A 22015-nucleotide genomic window follows, 5' to 3' on the forward strand; every position below is an offset into this window, starting at 1 on the left:
ATATTTACAATATAATGAAATTATATATTCGAGTGATGAAGAGTTTTTTCCAAATTTAAAACAACTAAAAAAAAACATCAGAACTTTAAAGCTATATTAAATGAAAAATCTAATATGAATGAAATTTCAGGAGTAAACTTTTGTTTGGTAAAGGACCAAAATAATATTTTGTATAGTTTCTGTATTTTCAAACAAGTAAACTGTGCAACACTAATTATGATTTCATAATCCATTTATTAATTAAATAAATCTTATTAACATGTATTTAAGGACTTGAAAAATCCTAACATTTTTACATGCCCTACAGGGCATGTTAGTTAACAAAGTACAATGAAAGAAACTTTTTCATGCCTAAACATTTTTTTTTAAATGCAGTTTAATGAAAGCATATGAATGTACTCATCATTATTAATGAGTCATAAAGAACATTATATCAACACATTAATTTTAAGTATAAGTCAGAAGCATGAAGTATTACAAACAAAGAAGTTTTTTACACGAGTAGTTTTGTTTTATGAGTTTTCTGAAATTCTATTTTAGAGTTTATAGCATAAGTAAGTAAAAGGAAAAAAGTTGTCAAATCACTTTTCTTAAAATCTACTGTGAAGCACTCATGTTGTTTTTTCAATTGTATGGCAAATTACAGCTTTTATAATCATTTATTTTTCATAGAAATTATGGAAAACTCTTTATAATTAAATTCAACAACACTTATATCTTGTCAAACATAGTTTTTTTTCCCTCCCACCTTTGGTATTGTTTGTTAGCTTTATGCAATATCGTGGTACGAGTAGAAAGGTAGGGAAAAGTACATGCCCAATCATAATTATTTTCACTTATATTTCATTGTTTATATTTTATATCAAGCCATGAAAATTTCGAGTACTGATTTATTCCTAACAAACAAGTTTTAAAACAATTTTTATTTTTGATAAAATTAAAATACACATTGCACTTATTTAGGCAGCAGATTTAGTTTGAACAAATTTAGAAAATGTTTCTTTAAGTCTTGCTGTGAACTATATAACAAGGGATACCAAAAGAAACATTTTTGCAAACCTAAAAAGATGGCATTTTTTGAAAAACACAAATTTATAGAAGTTAAATCATAAAATAAAAAGTTAAAATACATCTACTAAGCTAACACGAATGCAAAAAAACGTTAATTAATAATATTTTTTTTTCGAAATAAACTCTGAAAATGTGAAAAGTGATGAAATACACTCATATGAGTTCTTAATACATCTCATGAAAGTTAAATAATAAAAATAAAATGTTGGTAATATACATACTAAAATAGCCCTTGTTTTTTAAAATTTAATTAATAATGATTTTAAATTAATAAAAAGATACAAAATGATGCATCACACTCATATAAGTATTTAATATATCTAATGAAACTAATCAGAAAAATAAGTGGTATATTGCCTTGTATTGTAAAATCGTTAAAAAAACTAAAGTAAAATTTTATAATGTATCTACTAAACTAGCTTTCGTCTTTTTAAAATTATTAAATAATAATTTTGAATTGATAAACTCTTAAAATGAGAAAAGCAATGTAGATACAAAATATTATCTTTTTTAAAGTGAATCCTAAAAATAAAATGTTAAAATGTGTCTACTAAAATCGGATTTACATAGTAAAAATTTATGAATAATGATATTTAATAAACACTTAAATTGTAAAAAACAATATAGCATTGTCATTGGAATATTTAACACATCTCATGGAAGTTAAATTACGAAAATAAAGTGGCAAAATGTTTATAATAAAATAGCATTTCAGGTAGTTAAAAATAAATGAATTATGATTTTTAACTTAATAAACTCAAAAAACGGAAAAAGCGATGCAGCTAACTTATATAGACATTAAACACATCTCATTAAAAGGGGATAGTAAAAATAAAATGCGCATACTTAACTGGAATTTGTTCAGCAAAAACTAATAAATATTGATCTTATATAAACTCTTCAGTGGTAAAAAATAATAGACCATACTCATTGAAATGTTTAACACATCTTCCAAAAGTCAAATCATGAAAATTGAGAGGCAAAATATGTCTACTAAACTAGCATTTTTGTAGCAAATATTAAAAAAACTACATTTTGGAGTTAACGAACACTTAAAGAGAGCACACTTTACAGAATTTTTTTAACACAAGACAATCCATGAAACTAAAATGTTGTAATATGTTAACTAGATTTTTTGTAGTAAACATTACTGAATCATGATTTTGAATAGCTGAACTTCTAAAGGTTTGGAAAGAAATGCAAGCTCATATGATTCTTTAACACATCTTTGCGCCGGAAGCCTTTATTACAAATGTTGCATGTGTAAGGTGCAATTCCTGTGTGAGAAACCATATGTGCTTGGAGATTGCGATTTTCTATAAATCCTTCTCCACACACTTCACATTTGAAAGGTCTTTCTCCCGTATGAACCATCATGTGCCTCTTCAGACTTCTCTTGAATTCCGTGGAAAAAGAACACACAGAGCAGTTAAAAAGTTTCCTGTTTCCTGAAAAAAAATCACCTTTTATGAAGATATTTTTAACTTACATTCAAAACAGTTGTATAGCTGAAATTCCACAACAAATAATATTGAGTAAAAATGTTTATCTTCAAGCTGAAATAAATAGAACACAGCATAAGAATATGAAAACCTCAAATAAAAATAGTTAAGAGACATACATTTTGAGTTTTGATGCAAATGATAATATTTGTTTGTAGTACTGACAGTACACCTTCTAACTATTTTTATCAGACCTCTTAGCATTACTTTTTTAATAAATATAATCTTTAAGTAAATAGCTGGCATTATATAAAAATCAATGACATTAATGCATGGAGTAGCACAAAATATAAATGCAATAATCATTTTATATACAAATTTCAGCCAGACTTATGAAAAAAGTATCAATACAAAATTCTAACAATAATCGCAGTAAAATCACATAAAATATTATTTTCTACATTAAATAGCTTTTCGAAAATTCAGCATAAGTTTCGGTTTTACAGAAATTTTATAGCCCCTCTGTATGTAAAACATAACACCAAAGCAAGTTAATGAGATAAAGAATGTGAATTAAATTTATCTATTATTATAATTAGAATCTAGCCAAAGAAGCCCGAAACTTCCCTCGACTCTCCAATAGCCTAACCCTTACTGAAGCTGATGTAATAGTCAGACTTACCTTCTAAGAAGACCTAAGAAGAATTCTATCCCAGAACTTAATTGCAACCGGGTAATTTCAACTACCATAGCCAGACTACGCCCAGAACACTTTAAAGAAATGACCTAAGGTGGCCAAAGAAGTTACAATATTTGTCCTCACTGTCCTGAAATTGAACTTTCTGCAAGTCATATTATTAATTGTTCTTCTGCACTGGCTAAACACTACAACATACACCCAAACGTCACAGACTATCAACTGCTTGATTCGCATAAGGTCTTTGAGATTGCCAGGACTGTTTTTGGATGCCTTTGCGGCAATTTGATTCCTCTGCACTACTTGGACAAGACAGCAACAATATGTTAAGTTGTGCACAGAAGTCAATATAATTGATTGCACATTGCATAAAATTTTAATCATTAAAATTTTATGCTCCTATTGCATAAAATTTTAATGGGAGCACATTTCATTGGCATTACAATTTATTGAAGTGACACCTGAGATGCTTCAGAACATATGCTTTTTTTCATTGATTCATGTAAACAGTAAGAACATTTGTATCCCTCTATTTCTTTCAGTATGTATCCCAGTATCTGTAAAAGCATACAAATAAGCAATTTTAACAGAGAAAAATTATAAAATATGCAATAAATTAATAATACAACAGTTGATGTTTATTATGCCCACATAGGTAAAAAGCTAGTTAAAATTTACACTGACTAGAGATAGGCAAAAATTTATACTGGATTTAAATTAACTCATAGACTATAAAAACAGATCAAGACATAGACCAATAAACAAAGAAAACAAACTTGATAAGGAAAAATTTACTGGAACATCACAACAAGAGTTGGTTGGAACAGTAAGTCCTTGCAGTCAACTTTTCCTTGCCAGCACAGTACCACCTTGCCATACCTGCCAATTTTATGTAAATTGATTCATACATTACATTTGTAGCTCTAGTATTCAGTTGTTGATTGTTTCCTCGTACATTACATATGCAGCTCTGGTATTCAGTTATTCATACATTACATATGCAGCTCTGGTATTCAGTTATTGATTGTTTCCTCATACATTACATATGCAACTCTGGTATTCAGTTATTGATTGTTATCTAATATCTTCTAATGTCACTCTAAATTCAGATGTAGATTGTATGAATTAGTGAAAACATTAATGATGCGAAGTTGGGCTTGAAATTAACAGAGGTCTGTTTGTCCGGGACAACTAAAATTTGACTCCGATCACCATAAAAAATTACATTCATCCATGTCCAAGTCAGGACTCCAATCTTTTTAGAAAGAAGGATATTTTCAGAGGAAAAATACTCTTTTTTAAATAAAAGTATATCAGATCAGAATAAAATTAAATAAATAAATTATAAATAAAATTAAATTAATATTATTACTAATTTTCATTTTAAAGCAATAAGATAATGCGATATTGAATTCAAGCAAAATACTTAAGATGATAAGACTATGAAAATTAATTTTTAGTTTCAGTTGGCACTTAAAATTTCATAAATATGAGTGGATACATTTAAGAATCATAACCTATTTCTTTATAAATAAAATTTAAGGGACAGAAAGTACATCAAACAAAAATTCAAAAATCATAAAAAATTACTTTAAAAATAATAAATGGTGAATGGTTATTGTTAACTGCATTCCATCATTCATTTTATAACAATCAAAAAATGCTCATCGTTTATTTCTTGAAATAATGGGTTGGCAACTAAGTTACTGTCATTTAAGTTGAAAATGTGGGAGCATTCTATTTTCTCTCATTTCCTGATCGTTTGAAGTAGAATTTTGTAGAAGAAAATTATTTAATAGCTTTTCATTGAACTCAACTGGCTGACTAGAATGAGGTGCATTATTGATGTCAAAATTTCCATTTTTAACCTTGACATACAACAAATCATAGACGATTCTTTCACTCTCTTCAAACACACAAAAATGCCACGAGCAGTTTTTGCAGTCTTAGAACCTTGATCTAAAACAAAAATAAGGTAACGAAAAAAACTCATTTTTTCTCAAGTTGGCACTCCATTTCAATGTACTGAAAATTAACATACTAACTTAAATTAACATACTAAATTAATTAACTAGAACAAAAAAATAAAACATAGATTCTGTGGGAATGGCACAAGGAATATTGAAATTTAAAAAATAAAACGGGAAATTAGTTTCCAATCCAATATTTCACACACAAAAATATCAATAAAACACAAAATAACACTATTCAGCTATTCATTGGCCACAATTCAAGATTTATTTCATAACTATAATAAATAATAAATCAAAGTAACTGGCATAATTTACGTTAGTATCCAATAACAAAATAAAGTCCAAAACAGACTTTAAAAAAGAAAAAACATCATTTATTTTTTGTGAAATTTCACAAACAATATGGTTTATAGATAACAAATCACCAAAGGTAAGTGTCGCAAAGTCTGTATACAATAAAGAAACCATGAACCATAAAATGAACAGTCATTACTTGAATTCAAACATCTTCTCAATGCTATAATTTGCGTTAAAAAATGAGATCTTTAAACAATTAAATGTGTTTAAAATAATGCACATTTAGATATTGTTTTGAGGAAAATCCTCTGCCACACACTTTACAATGAAAAGGGCGTTCACCGGTGTGGCATCTTAGATGTCGTATGTAGTTTGCTCTTCTAGGTGATTCATAGTCACAATGAGAACACTTATGCCACTTCATACTTTTATTTGTTACAACAGATACATCAGTACCTATAAGACAAGCAACAAAGAAACATTAATAACCAAAGATAATTGTAAAACTGCAAAGAATTGACCAAATAACATTTAATATCAATCAGTTGTGAAAAAGCGTAAGGTTATGAGATAAATTTCTCTTCTATTTCTTTGAAATTATTTACTAAGGCTTTATTAGGAGAGTGGTCCAACTGGATCTTTGTTTCTTTTCTGAAAAAACTCTGAAATAAAGTCTTAAATTATTATTATTATTAATTTTCTTGATCTGTTCTGAGACAAAATGCTTTTAAGTTATTTTAATGTATTATTCTTCCTATGTTGTCCAATTTGTGGTTCTCTTAGTTTGACAGCAGAAATAAGCGAGCTAGTTTCGAAATAAAATACCAACAGTATAACTTATAACATGAAAGGTTCATCAAAGCCTTTAATTCAAAGGTAAGTGAAAAAGGTCTGTATAAAATACAGAAACTATCAGTCATATAAACGGTCATTGCTTATAATTCAAAGCTTGAATTTAAATTAAAAAGAGGGTTTTTAAAACAAGTAAATAAAAATTAAATTTGCTTAAAATAATGCACATTTAAATATTGTTTTGAATCAAACACTTTACATTGAAAAGGGCATTCACCAGAGGCAATGCAGAATTTGCCCTTCTAGGAGATTCAGAATGAGAATACTTATGACACTTAATACCTTTATTTCTTGCAACAGATACATCAGTACCTGTAAAACAAGCATTAAAGAAACATTAATAAATTATTTTTATATATTCTTTATGTTGCAATTACAGCTTAGCTTGCAATGTTCTATGAAAATAACAATCCACTATTGGCATTAGTGATATATGTTTATGAAGATGGTTAGTATCTGCTAACTTATAAAATTTAATTTTCAAACTAAACAAGATTACAAGAAAACAGATTACCTTTATTCAAGAATGCAAGATAAATTCTATAATGTTAATGCAAGGAAGAATGTAAGAAGACATGCTGTAAATAGGTAAGACCACCATATACGAAAAAATTTAGTCTTTTAAGCCTTTTGAGAGGGCTTTTATTTACACTTATATTCCATCAGTCAATACAAATTATAAAATTTTAATTTTAGAAGTCAGAAAAAGAAACTTAAAACAGATATATTTTAAGAACTTATAAATTTGTGTTTGTTAATTTTACCCTGGAAATGGAAATAAGTATTAAAACAATAAAATTAAAAATGCTGATTTAAAACTTAGAATTCTGATAAAAAAATTACAATATATATTATCATATCATATATATTATCATAATGGCAGGTAGTGTTTAATTTTATTAATGTTTCAAACTGAAAACTTTCAGATACAAAGTGATAACAAAAATACTATTATTCAAAAAAAATAATGGTATTCATTAGTTATATTATTTTAAATTTAAAAAGGCAAATTTTAAAACTCAATGGCTATAAATTTTTTGTTTTATAAGTTGCTAGTTTCATTATGAAAATATGTCCATGTTGTTTCGGGTATAACGGCAACAAAATGATAATAAAAAAAAACTAGTATAGTCTTCCTTTTTTTATTTTTTACTATTAACAAATATAAAACTAATAGTGAGCACACAAGTACTTCATTACCAATATCTATTAACCAACATATTTTTGCCATTGCATAATATCAATAAAGGATATAATAATTAAAGAGTTTTTTATGCAGTTTGTATAAAAATAATCAGAAGTTTTATGATTTTTTTTTTTTTTTACTTTTAATTGGATGTAAATTTCACAAATAAATAGAAGCAGAAAGCATAATTTAGTATATTTAGCAACGGTTTTTGAAAAGTAAACAATTTTGGTGAACAAAACTTGAACCCATAACAAGGAGCTAAGAAATTTATATAAAATAGAATAACTCAGAATTCCATGTTCACTATGCTACTCACTTTAATTGTAATGAATGATTTACTGAAAACAATGATAAAACTTTCCAATATTTATTCTAATTTATTGTAATAACAATAAGATTAAGAAACAGTTACGTATTAGTTATACAAGTTATTAAACTTAAATAGTTATGAGTAATAAAACAAAATAGTTAAAATAATTTATACATAATCAACTAATTTATACATTATAATGAAGAGGATAAATCATTATTATTATAAATTTGAACACGTGCTACAACACTTAATGCCGAATTTTAAATCAATAATATTCCAATAGAAATTTAGAAACGAAACAAAAAATCTATTGCAAATGCGTTGTGCAAATTGCGTGTTGCAAATTTTTGCAACACGAGAATCTAGAATTTTAGAAAAAAAAATCATTTGTTTTAAAATTAGTATTTGCTTCATAACTATTGAAGAAAAATACAATATTATAAAGAATTCATTTTTTTATTGCCCGATAACTATATAATAAATTTCTAACTGAAAGCAAATTTAATTTAAAAGACAAAGTTACTTTCTCGGCATAATTATTTTTCATAAAATGAGTAAAAAGCATAAGAATGATAATTTAACCCTCCAAAAGGACAATAGGTTCATGTACATACGTATGCATTAAAATACTCTTTTTTTGTCCAGAATCGCTTAGTTCACAATTGACATTCAAAAGGTAATCCCTCAGTATGTTTAAAATAGTGTGCATCCAAATTCTGCTTTGAGGCAAGACCTCTCCCACACAGCTTACATCGGAAAGGGCGTTCTCCGGTGTGGCGTCTCAGATGCCGTATCAGATTTGCTTTTCTATGAGACAAGTATGAACAATGAGAACATTTGTGCCATTTGATATCTTTTCTTAAAGTAAAGAAGTCAGTACCTACAAAATATGTAAAAAAAAATTAATCATGAATAACAAAGAGAAACTATAATAACTGACAAAGAAATCAATACATTTCCATTTCAGGAAGGGCATAAAAAAATCGCCAAATAATAATTAATGTCAGTAATGCTTAATTAATTGTAATAATAAATGTTAATGGTATTGTGATAATATGTTCTGTGGAAATAGGTATCTCATGTACGTTCTGTGGTTTTTTGAGACTCTTACCGTGTCTATTAAAAAGTAGAGTCCTGAAATGACTTAGGTGCTCGACCAAGGTTGAGTAATAATGTGTCTTTTCGAATCTTCTATCTATACTACTACTTTATTCGGACATTTCTGGCCGTGAGTTGCTATACAACTCTAAATCCTTATAATGTACTCGACTACCCGTAAAAGTGTGCCATTAGATTTTTAAGATAATCTGCATATGTTTTAGGTAATGCAACTATAAGTTACAAAACAAAAACTCTGATTAAGAAGCATAGTTGCTTACTGTATTGGAACACGGAATAAAATGGATTTTACACAGGTAAAGCAACTATAAGTTACAAAACAAAAACTCTGATTAGGAAGCATAGTTGCTTACTGCATTGGAACAGAAAATAAAATTGATTTTATACAAGTTTTGAGGGCGGCTTAGCAACTAACAGCATAACTGAATTGAAATTTCATTATGAAGAATGAAAAGCAAAAGAATTTATAATCAGACATTTTTACAAAATTATAAAATTGCATTCAGTTTCAGGTTAGACACATAAAACCAGAAAGTATGCAAAAATAAACAAATAATAATAAATGATTGTACAGAAATGCTTCTTAAGATACAGAGATGTGCAAAAAAAATTTGTTTATTTTATCTTGTGTTGGATAAACGTACATTGGACATATTAAACATATCTATTGTAGGTATAGAGTATACCTTAAAATGCTTGATATACAAAGAATTGCAGTTATTAGTGACTTGAAACTTTGGGTACTTTCTTAACAGATTTGCAGAATTCTTCAGATGATGGGGAACAATAAAGACAACTTCTCTTTATACCAATTTCAGAAATAATTAAGAACATGTCATTGTTCTCAACCAAAAGCCAATTAAGTAAGTTCATTCATAGTCTATAAATCAATGGTACCCCTTTTTTTTTTTTTTTTTTTTTTGCTTTGAAATCCTAAAGAATCACTTTCTTTGAACGGAATCTAAAATTTATAATTAAAATTAGCTGGGAAGTTTAAGATGAACATGACTTTAATAAATTAATATTAATAAATCCAATTTTAATATTTAAACATACCAAAGGAAGTCTATCAATTATATTTTAAAAATATTTCATGGATAGAACATAAAAAAATATCACTCTATAGTCCTTAAATTAGGCTTTATATTAGACAATAATACTTATAAATCAACAAAAGCTAGTGTTTTAGTTCTAAATTTGGTTTTGGTGCATGCTTAAAATGAATCATTTGAACTATGGTTTTTATGTATAACTATTGCACTCTGATGAGAGCTTTTGATTTCGTTTTTGAGCAAATCATTTCATTTCAATTTCACTAAACCTTTATATATACAGAAGGGAGAGAGAAAAGTCCTAACTCTTGGAACTCCTGCGATCTTTCAGTGGAAAACTTTTTGGAAACAACTTCTTTAAAGAATAATAACACTAATGCTCAAATGTGTCACAAAATTGAATAACAATCAAAATGGCCCGTCAGTATGTTTCAGATAATGCACATTTAAGTTCTGTTTTGTAACAAAACCTTTCCCACACACTACGCATCGGAAAGGGCGTTCTCCAGTATGGCGTCTCAGATGCCGTATGAGATTTGCTTTCTGAAGAGACTTGTACAAACAATAATAACATTTGTACCACTTGATGCCTTCTTTTATTACAGTATCCAATCGAATACCTAAAAAATACATAAAATTGTAAAAAAATTGAAAAAAATACAATGAGACATCTATTTTTGCCATACTCTATCTCTATTTATCTATAAGTTACGCATGAATTATGTTTCAGTATAATATAACTATACGTTGCATCATCGGAACTTATGATTTTATTATTAATTATTCATTTGTTGACAATGTGAAGCAAGAAATAGACTTTATTAAAGTCAAAAATATGAAGTACAAAAATATGTTGTACAAATAAAAGCATAGTTAGTAACATAATAACAATACAACATAATTTACTTTGTTTTAGAGTCACTCTCACCTATACACATAATGTAAAGTTTTGTGGAATTTTCTCCAGTACGTAATTTCCCAGTAAAATTTTCTAATTGCATTTTTTATCTCTACTGTATAACGAGGCATGGGATTTAGTGATTGTAAAAATAACATGAGGAGTGGTTAAACATGTCATTTGGCCTACAAGGCATCCAGCCTACTTTACCATGCTCTGTAGTCTTTGAACTGGGATCTAGCTTCCTCTAATACATTAAAAAATGCCTTCTTACAATTATCCTTGCCATGACATTTTAAGGCTTCCTCTTTTTCTCCTGCCATCAGGAACACATTAAAGCAAAATGTGTTAATTTCTTAACACAAAGCCTGTCCTTTGCCACCATCTTTTGCTAATTTCTTCTTCTATTATAAAAAACTTAACTCTTTCCTAAATCGATTCATTTTTTATTTTAACAGGTCAAAGATTTTAGAGGTTTTTTTGAGACAATTATTTTGGAAAAATTTAAATTTTCGGAAGCTTGATTTCGAAATTGGTTTATATTGCAGAGTATTTAAATTCAAAGACGAAATCCTTGGGCAAAAGTTTATCACTCTTTTTAACACCAGTTGCTCATTTAAAAATAAAACCATGTTTGCTGCTTAATATGATTACATCGGAATATGAAAGTTTTGATTCCAATTAATGGCTGATTTCACCAACTAGTGATTATACCAGCAAGCAGTCTATAAGGATAAAAATTAATGCTGGTAAGGAACTCTTTCACTAACGAATACTCTGTGTATATGGATATATATCTTATTTCATTGGGAGATCTAATATAACCAAAAAAAGGTAAATATCCCACATTTTTTGATACTTGGCAGATTGATTTTATACATAAATTGGATTTGAGGAAAAAAAATAATGTTAATAATGCAGTAACGGATGTAATTGAATATAGTCCAATTACAAATTAAACAAAATTAGGAAATCCAGCAACAACAAAAAATTGTATTTTTATTTTGTTTAGTAATTATAGTATTTGAAACACAATAGTCAAATAATGGCTAAAGCTCCCCTTATTCTAAAACATTTTGATGTAGTATAATAAAAAAAATTATGAATCATTTTAAGCAAAAATTTAATTATTATAATTATCTATTGATAAAGAAACAAGAAATTAGAGAGTTAAGCATTTCTCCTCCAAAATAACATGTTACTTAGAAAGTATACAAAATGGAACACACCAATTGCAATGATTATTCACTAAGTAATACTTACTAAGAATTTTAGTAGCATTTAAATATACAATTCATTGACTAGATACAAAAATACTGACAGCAATTCAGTAACTAGAATTTACTAAAATACAGAAATATTCAAAAGAATCTGTTTATTTATCTATTTATTTATTTTTTACGATGTAGAATTTTCAAAATTTTAAATTTTGATAAAAAATATATTAAATAGACAAATAAAGTCAGATAAATACCATTTTAAGGCTAAACAAGTTTTCGTGTCTATACATATTGCCATATTGCTTAAAATAAAATTGAATTTTGATCAATGAATTCCAAACCAAATGTAAATATCATACAGTGAGGGAAAATACGAGACTAATGGTTGCCAACAGCCACAAGGTAACTAAGTATAAATATTACTAAATATAACAATTAAAATACTGTCAGACAATCTATACTTTTTTCATTGACAATCCACCCTTTTCCGTATTTTATTATTTTTTTAATAAGTATGGAATTATTATAAATATTTCACTATATTCTGAAAATTACTTTATTTCTCACTTGTTTCTTAAAATTAATTTAAATTTATTTCTAAATCTTCGATTTAGAAATAAACCTTGCAATATCTACCATATTTTGCAACATACTTTAAAAGAAATGCTGTACAATGTTAATATCAATAGCTTTTTAAATTGTTTAGAATTTTGAATTTTTTAAAAAGTGGCTTCATGTTCTGAAAAGTGCCATTTGTTAAAAATACTACAACTGGCTGCTGGCCAGTAACAAAATTTCCAGATTTTGTCCTAAATAGTAAGGGGGGGGGGAAACTAAGCACTCATTTTTATTTCATTCAAATGAAAATGTATTCCCAAGCGTTAGCAAGCAGTTGAAGTAGGGACTATAATTTTACACTGATTAGGTTTGTGTATACCTATATATATTTTTTTTTACTATCTAAAAACGATCACTTCAGAATGTAATTCTAAATTAAATGTAATATAATTCATGCCGTTGGTATTACCTTGCAAGTTTGTTACAGGCTTTGAGAAATCTACACATTGCAACATTAAAAATAAGAAACAAAAAATTGCAGTGACTGCCATGATATTTATGCATTCGCCTTGCAGGAATAGCAAAGCCAGAAATCTGCTATGAGGTAACACCAAAAAACAATTTATCTTTGTATAATATATGATAAATGCATTGTTTAAAATATATGATTAATATTCAATTATATAGATTTAAAGTGCAATATCTTTGTTGTGAGCAGTTTCTATAAATAACAATTTTATGAGCTGATTTTTTTTAAGAAATATATATTAGGAGTAATATTATAGTGACAAACAAATAGTAAAATAGTACTAACTTTTTTTATTTATGTTGATGCCAAAATAAATGGTACAAAAACAAAAATCACAGGAGCAAAACTCATATAGCATAATTGATTATAATGTGCAATAAAAGTAACTTTTAAATGTTACAATGTGTGCAAATGAACTTTATAAATATCCACCCACAAAAAAAAATGTCAAATCAGATTTAGGCTGACAAAGAATTGCATATACAAAAGTAAACCATACACTAATAATAGAAATGAAAACTATTTATAAACTATCCTATTTTCAGAATAGAACATTTTAAAATGTAACCAAAAATAAGAATCAAAACTTGTCAAGATTCATTCCTATTAAAATATTACACATTTTTTTCTTAAAAGTAATGTTTTGGAAGTTAAAACAATATTCAAAGCCTAATTCTAGATACAAACTGGCATTTCTTTGATATAAATAAAGAAACTTTGCTCATAAACAATTATTCTGGAAAAAAGAATATTAAAAGTAATGTTAATATGAATAATTCAGAATTTAAATAAAAACAATATACAACGTACCATTTAGTTAAAATTAGCTACAGATATTCATGAGCATTAAAGGCAATTCCATCATTCATGTCATATTTGCAGTCTTTAAATGCATAAAACTCAGTTTAAAAAAACCAAGCAGTTCTAATAATTTTTATTAAAGTAAATTTAGTTGCTATTTACATTTCCTTTAATTTTTATTAACTTTTATAAATTTAAAAATTTTATAAAAATTAAAGACTGGGTGTTTTGGACCACACATATTGTGTTACACCTGTGACAGCCAGTCTTTAACTTTTAAAGAATACTTTTTAAAGAATAATAAAAATGAAAGTAAATGTAAATAACATCAAGAGTTATATTAACAAAAACCATTAGAACTGTTTTTTTTCTTTTTTTTTAACTGAATTACATGCATTTAAAATCTACAAACATTCATAAATGGTGAACTTGCAAATAAGCAAAGTAAATAACAAAACACATACTTATAATAAAAACATTGTAAAAGTCAGGAAAAAAAAATTTTTAATCATTTTTGTCTTGAGAAATTTCTTATAATGAGGTGCTTAATACTGAACAACTAGTCAACTTTTAATTTTGAGACATAGAAATACAGCTGTTGATCCAGCCTACAGCCGAAACATAAATATTTACCTCAACTTTGCTCAAATACTGGGTTTTGTTATTAAATATATAAATTTTATAAGTAATTTTTCAATCCAATGTTAACTAATTTTGTTACTGGGTGGCACTGCTTAATTATGTAATATACAACTTTCAATAAGTTTTAGTTTTTATCACTCTATTATCTTTCAGTTTGTTAAGAGCTCTCTAACTTACTGTGAAGACGGAATTAGGTGTGGTTGGAAGTAGTATTGGTATAATTGACTAATTGTGATGAAAAAATGACAGTTGAAGATGAAAACAGGATCAATATTACAATAAAATTTTTAATTTGGTAGTATTTGTAGAGCTCGATATACAAAATGGTGATTTATCGAAAAACAACAGAGCCAAAAATACAGCCAACCTCCCCATAATCAATATTAGGCTTGAAAATACCTTGGCGATCGCGAATCACCAACAAGACTGTGAAAATTAGTATAACCATGTAACTGAAACATATTTGTGGTAAGAAATTTAAGAATTAAGATGAATAGATTTTTGTTTTCTTATAGGCGCCAGTGAATTAATGAGTCCACATTAGCATTGAAATAAAAACTTATCCGTTACACTGATCGATAAGAAAAGATTAAAATATTTTATGCTCACTTTAAATAAAAACTAACTAATTGATTTAATTTAATTATGATTTGATTAATAATGATTAAAAAAATAAGTAATTAAAGAAATTTTAAAAGCTAGGCAATATGTATTGCCTATTGTGGCATCACACTTACTAATTATGTTTCTTTTACCATAAATTAAATATTTTAAAAGGCAATCTTTATATTTTCTTTTATTAAGTCAACATCTTTTATTAAGACAACACATGTTCCTCTTTAAGCAGGGCTTGTTTGAACCTCTTTCCTGGGTTTTAAATGAGAACAAAAGTTGAGGAAAAAATTTACAGAAAAAACTAAACAATTAAGAGTTTCAGTCCAATTCTAGTCATGCATTGTGGCTTAACTATGACAGTTTGATAGTTAATTTAGGTGAATATGAGTCATTTACTAAATTTCAGAAATATGTAAATTTTATTAAATTTGGGAAGCATATGTAATTTACTGACTTTGAAATATATGTGTCATTTGCTAATTTTGAAAAACATGAATAATTTGCAGCTAATATGAGAATTCAGAATATGGGTTTTCAGGAGTTAAATAGTTAAAATAAGTGATTCTATATTTAAATAAAATAAAACATAACAATTTAGTAACATAATCATAAAATACAAATAAATTAAATAAAATCACTTTTTTTCTTGAGAAGTTTCATAAGTCAATGAGAAGGTCATTAACGATGGCTTAGATATCATAGTTTGATGCATACTTATGATAATTTGTATCATGAATAAACATATGTGTAGAAAGCCTTTGTGCTGTACGGAATCCTTTGCTGCACACTTTACATTCAAAAGGTAGTTCTCCCGTGTGAGTTAATAAATGAATTTTCATGTACTGTTTCGAAGAGAGACCTTTTCCACAAACCTCACAGGAGAATAGGCGCTCCCCAGTGTGACACCGCAGATGGCGTACGACATTTGCTCTCTTGTGAGACTCGTACTCGCAGTGAGGACATCTGTGCCACTTGAAACCATCTTTTATTACAGCAGAAATCTCAATACCTACACAACATACAACAAAAAAAAATTATAAAAGAAATCATCAAAACAGCAATGAACTACATATTACAAGATTTTTTGAAGCAAATGGAAACTTTTTTTTCCATTGCAAAACTGGAATAATCCACATTTCGAAGATTATATTGCATATCTTCAAGTAAAGATGGCAAACATAGCAATATGCACCTTTCCCAAAAATTTCAAACAATTTCAACAAAGGTTCAAAAGAATTTCAAAAGGAAAATCAATTGAAGAAAAGAAAGGATATAGACGTTTACCAATTACTGCGTCTTGCACAAGTAACTGTAACTAAGTTAATTTATTCCTACAAAGTTATAAAATTAGTCTCGAATTTTGTCAAACTAAGAAACATACTAAAAAACTAAGTAACAATATTTTTAAAATAACCAATTTTTGCAGCAACAATGTAGCACATTCAAAATTCAAAGACACCCATACAAATATTTAAACTCAAATAATATTACAAACAGTAGAAAATGTTACATAATAGTTTTTGCGGTCAGCAACGCCATCTGTTGGCAAACTAATTTATTAATATTGAAATAAAATGAAAATAAAACTAGTTTCTTAAACAGATTGATGTAAACTATACTCCTTTTTTCTTCAATTGATTTTATAAAGTAGTCATTTTCGGAACAACATTGATTTTTAATTAATATATGTGAAACGTAAACAAAAGATCTTTAAAGAAAAGAGAACATTTTTTAACCAATTGAAATAATTTTTGTAGAAAAAAAGTACCAGAGTTGTTTATAGATGATGATTGAACAAATATTATAAGACAGTTTTAGTAAATTGTTAGAGCAATAATATTTGCACTTTAAAGATCTAAATAGTTATAGCAATAATCTAGAATACCATATAACAACCCTTGTACACAACTTTACATAAATTTATGGAGAGAGGATAAAAACAAATTCTGCAATGATTAATAATTTCCTGATGTTGTTAGCATAATTCAGCAGCAGAACATGTAAAACAAGAGCTGTAAGTCAAAGATTTTTTTGAAAGTTTAAAAATTGCATTACCAAAATGTAAACTTTACTCGAATATCATGTTGATACATAGTTTCTCTGGTATTTTTATGTTTTATGAAATACTTTCTTTGAGTATCTTTTTTTTTGTCACTGAATATGTTGCATAAATATAAAATGTAAAATAATTACAACTTCCCAACAGCATCAAATGCCAATTTAATAAGCTAAAACTATTTTCTAAATAATATAAAAGATAGTTTTTTTATTACTCATATTTCTATAAAGAGTAACATGACTTTCAGTTACAATCAAGACAACTTTTTATTAATTTAAAGTAAACACCTTAATAAGTACCCAGAAACAAGTTTTATTCAAAAAAAAAACTTAAAAAGAAATAAACCTTGATCAAAACACATAAAAAATAAATATATAAACTATTAATTTCACGTAAACTATTTACTTTCTTCAAAAGTTGCACAAACTTTTTCATGAATTTTTAAAATTAGAATGCTATTATAAATATTAAAAAAATACAAAGTTACGATCCTGCATTTCAAGGTATGACAACCAAAAATAATTCAATTAAAAGGTTTATTCTTTTTTTTAATGTAAATTTTAAAAATTTACAGTTCTATTAAATACATATTTGAAAATAAAGAAATGATGTTTGAGTAACTTCAGCAATAGATGTAATGCATACCTTCTGAAATTAAAGTAAATTACACAAAAATATTTTGATACACATTTCAACTACTTGCTCTCAACTTAAATATTTATTCAAAGACTCATTGGTATATAAGTAAATTCTATTTTTTTTACATAAAGATAAACATTTGTCATGATTATTTCAAATAATTAGTGTGGACTTGGCAAGATTTTATATACACTAATGAAAAAGCATTCATCATAAAGTGGAATAAATAAAAGAAAATAATTTCAAAAGAGAAAGTACAAGAAATAAGCAGGATGATATCAGGCACGTAGCAGAGTGACAATATTTGAGGGGGTCCACACATTTTTTTTAGAAAATTGCTGACCTTTTACTGTCTTTTATTTCATTCTTAACTGCCTCTTAAATATATATATATATATATATGCATAATTTTCGAATTTGAAAAAAACATTTGGGGGGGGGGGTTCAAACCCACCCAGCTACGCTCCTGAATGGTATGCACAATATGTTTATTAGAAGAAAAGGGGACAATGATCAGGTAAATATAATGATGGTATAAGGCATGTTACAAAAAAAATTTAAGGCAGAACTTCATTGATAAAGAAGGCAATATATTATTTCAAGATATTTCTTTTAGCACATTTTTATTGTTTCACAAATGAAAATAGAATAACGGCAAGGTAAATTACAAAACTCTGAAAATTATCCCAAAATGCTAGAAGCATTAAAAAAATACTTTAGAATGTGTTAGGGATGCAATAAAAATAATTGCTAGCAATATCCACAGCAAACAATTATATTTATCGCAGACTTGATATTTTTGCTCGGCTTGATATTTTGCTTTTTACGATATTATATTAGAATAAAGTGCGAATTTAAAGCAAAGTTATTAAAGAAATAACAATTCTTATTACGATACACAAGGCATTAAACCAAAAATTAAAAAATAACGAGACTTAAATTTAATTATGCAATAACATATTTCAGCTTGTTTTAAAACTGATTATGAAAATGCAAATCATTGAAGAAATTTTATTTTTCCTATTGAACAATACCTCAAGTTAAGAACAAGAAAATATGATTAAAATTGTCTGAAATAAGGGAATAAAAACCATTAATATAGATGATTCTAATCAACAGATACGACATAAATATGATTCTGATAGATCAGAAATCTAATTATAGATTAGTATTAAAGTTTCAAGTAGTAATATACAGAAGTCTCGGCATAATGTGGTCACGGTTGATATCAATCTCTTATTGTTATCAAAATCACTCAGTCTGAATTTTTTCTAATCATTTGCATGTTGAAATTATTGCTTCCTGTGTTTCATTACTTAATGTTATCAGTGTTATTTATTCGAAAATGATGTAAGCATCCAAAGAAATATTCACTGTGCATTCTGAAGGAACTTGTTGTTTTCTTTCTCTGCAGTATTGTTTGGATTTACGGGAGTTCCTTCTCTCTTCTTAGTGAACTTATATGAACCAAGTCTATAGGAGTCTTATATGAACCAAGAGCGAGTCTGTTGACATTTTATGCCATGTGCCATGCTCACTTACATAAAGTTTGATAATATGGTTAGCAAAAAAATGCTCTAAGACTGTGGTTTGAACATTATAATGTGGTGTAATTATCCTTAAAAAAAACTATGTGAAATTACATTTTATAAATGAATTAATAAGAATAAACTGTAGACAATCAACAACTAAAAAATTTTTAAATATTAATTATTTTTTTAGTTTGAAGGTAATTTATGATACATAAATACAAGGTAATTTTTTTGTTCATTTCATTATTAAACTCAGTATGTGTCGCTTATATTGGTAAATTTATCTAACCTCAGGATTTGTTTATAGTTATTAATCGGTTAACATTATCAAAACTATTGTCTTCCAAAGTCAACACTTTAAGTGAAGACTACCGTAGAAGTTTAGAAAAATATTGGTATTATAATAAAAGAGAAACTTTAAATTTAAGTTTTGCAACACATAGTAAAATACATAAAGCAATTGTGACTTCTGATAAACTTACTACTGTACTTAGACTTTAATGAATTATAAAGTAATTTGCTATTCAAAGATTTAAAATAAGTTATTCAATATTATATATTTCTTTTAAAATAAATAAATAGAAAATTGTGTAGTAAGTATGACCAATTATGTAAAATTTATAACAGATTTTATCATTTATGATTATATTTTATCATAGCACAAACGAAAAACTTTTGTTTTATTTACTTAAAAATATAAAACAAAACATGCAGAATATGAAATGCAAAATAAGAAATTATAACCGGATAAGTCATTTCTAAATGTGCAGCCAATATTTTTGAAAGTTTGCTTAAAAAATAATTTAACTGGTTATGCTTTGTTTCAGTCAAATTATTTCTACGTAAAAAGTAATAAATGTTTAAAAAATTACCTTAATAAATTCTAACAATTTAATGAAGCAATCCCTTAAGAAAATCTACGCATGTATTATAATAGGAAAACACAACAGGGTGTCCACCAGTGGCGTAGCGAGGGGTGGGCAAGAGAGGGCATCATGCCCCGGGCGCTACTCACAAAGGGGCGCCAAATGGTCNTATTTATTTATTTGCGAATATATTTTACATATAATATTATATGGTTTTCGAATGGGGGGGGGCGCTAAAAGGGTATTGTGCCCCGGGCGCGAGTTAAGCTCGCTACGCCACTGGTGTCCACAAACACTTAGGGGGGAAAAATTAACTGATTTTGTTTATGATTTTCTAGATTGCTTTTATTTAATTTCCCTGATTTTTGCTATTAGTTTTTTAGCCATACCTAATTGTTATATATAAAATATATTACAAAACTCTTACACTTGCTACTACAGAAGGAAAAAAAAACAATTTCTTTAAAAAAAAAACTATTAAAAGACGATTTTTTTATTAAAAAAATGAATTTTTTTATGGAAAAAATGATATAAACTTAAATTAATTCATTTTCTCTGACGTATAGGGTATTTTAATTAAATTCCATGACATTTCCAGATTGATAAAAATTCTCTGTTTTCCCTAATTTCCCTGTTTTGTGGCCACTCTCTGTCATTAAATAATTATTCTGATAAAAATAAATTTCCCAAAAAAATACAAGATAAAAAAAAAATTTTAATTACACAACTATGAAGAAGAATCATATTTGTTCCAATTGCATTCATTATTATATTAAAAAATAATATATTTCATTTAAAAAAAATTATAAATGTCAATAATAATTTCTTAGGGATTTTTATGCAAAAAAAAGGACAAAAAGGATAATTTAATGCATAAACATATGTGACAAAAGTTTTTGCTCAGTAAGAAACCGCTTTCCACACACTTTACATTCAAATGGCAACTCTCCGCTATGGGCTGAATAATGTACTTTCAAATACTGTTTTGAAGCGAGACCTTTTCCACACACTTCACAGCGAAAAGGTCGTTCCCCGGTGTGCTTTCTCTGATGACGTATCAGATTTGACTTCTGAAGAGACTTATAGGAACAAAGAGAACATTTGTGCCATTTGATGCCCTCACTCATTAAAGTGGACAATGCAATATCTAAAAGAAAAATAAAGAGTTTACAAAAAAAAACTTGCTACAAATAAAGTGATTATAAATGAGTTATCAGTTCACAATAATTTACACAATAGAAATGGTCAATGTTAAAAGTGGGTTTGTTAACAAATCTGCACTTTCGAGAAAAACCAAAAAAACTGTGTAAAAACTTCTTGATGTCAAATACGAAACTATTTTCTAGACTGTCTAAAGAAGAGAATCCAATAATTTGAAAGCAATTAAGGCAATCTTTCCAGGACAGACACAGTTTTTTTAGGTTTTTCTCGAAAGCGCTGCTTTGTGACAAATCCATTTTTAACATTGACCGCTTCAATTGCTTATAATTTAATAAGAAATTGAATGAAAAATATATTGAGAATACAAATCATGGGGATCAGTTTTAATTTTTTTGTTAATAAGGTCCAATATTAAAATGTTCAATGCAAGAAGAAAATGCATGCAAAACCATTCATGCCTATATATATCACAAAAACATGCATAAAAATT

At 27.2% G+C, this 22015-nt stretch overlaps 1 non-coding gene across 1 annotated transcript in view; it reads right to left on the reverse strand.

Annotated features, from left to right (window-relative positions):
- LOC107449927 (uncharacterized) overlaps positions 1–20526 on the reverse strand; it is a 32945-nt gene extending 12419 nt beyond the window's left edge. Inside the window, exons 1-3 of the transcript XR_006226062.2 lie at positions 8449–20526; positions 3196–5936; positions 2223–2519 (exon numbers count right to left, since the gene is read on the reverse strand). This is a non-coding gene — a transcript (uncharacterized protein). The remainder of the gene's footprint in view (positions 1–2222; positions 2520–3195; positions 5937–8448) is intronic.
- Between the last annotated feature and the right edge of the window lie 1489 nt (positions 20527–22015).

The sequence above is a fragment of the Parasteatoda tepidariorum genome, chromosome 2, assembly GCF_043381705.1.
Source record: "Parasteatoda tepidariorum isolate YZ-2023 chromosome 2, CAS_Ptep_4.0, whole genome shotgun sequence".
Classification (NCBI taxonomy): Eukaryota; Metazoa; Arthropoda; class Arachnida; order Araneae; family Theridiidae; genus Parasteatoda; species Parasteatoda tepidariorum.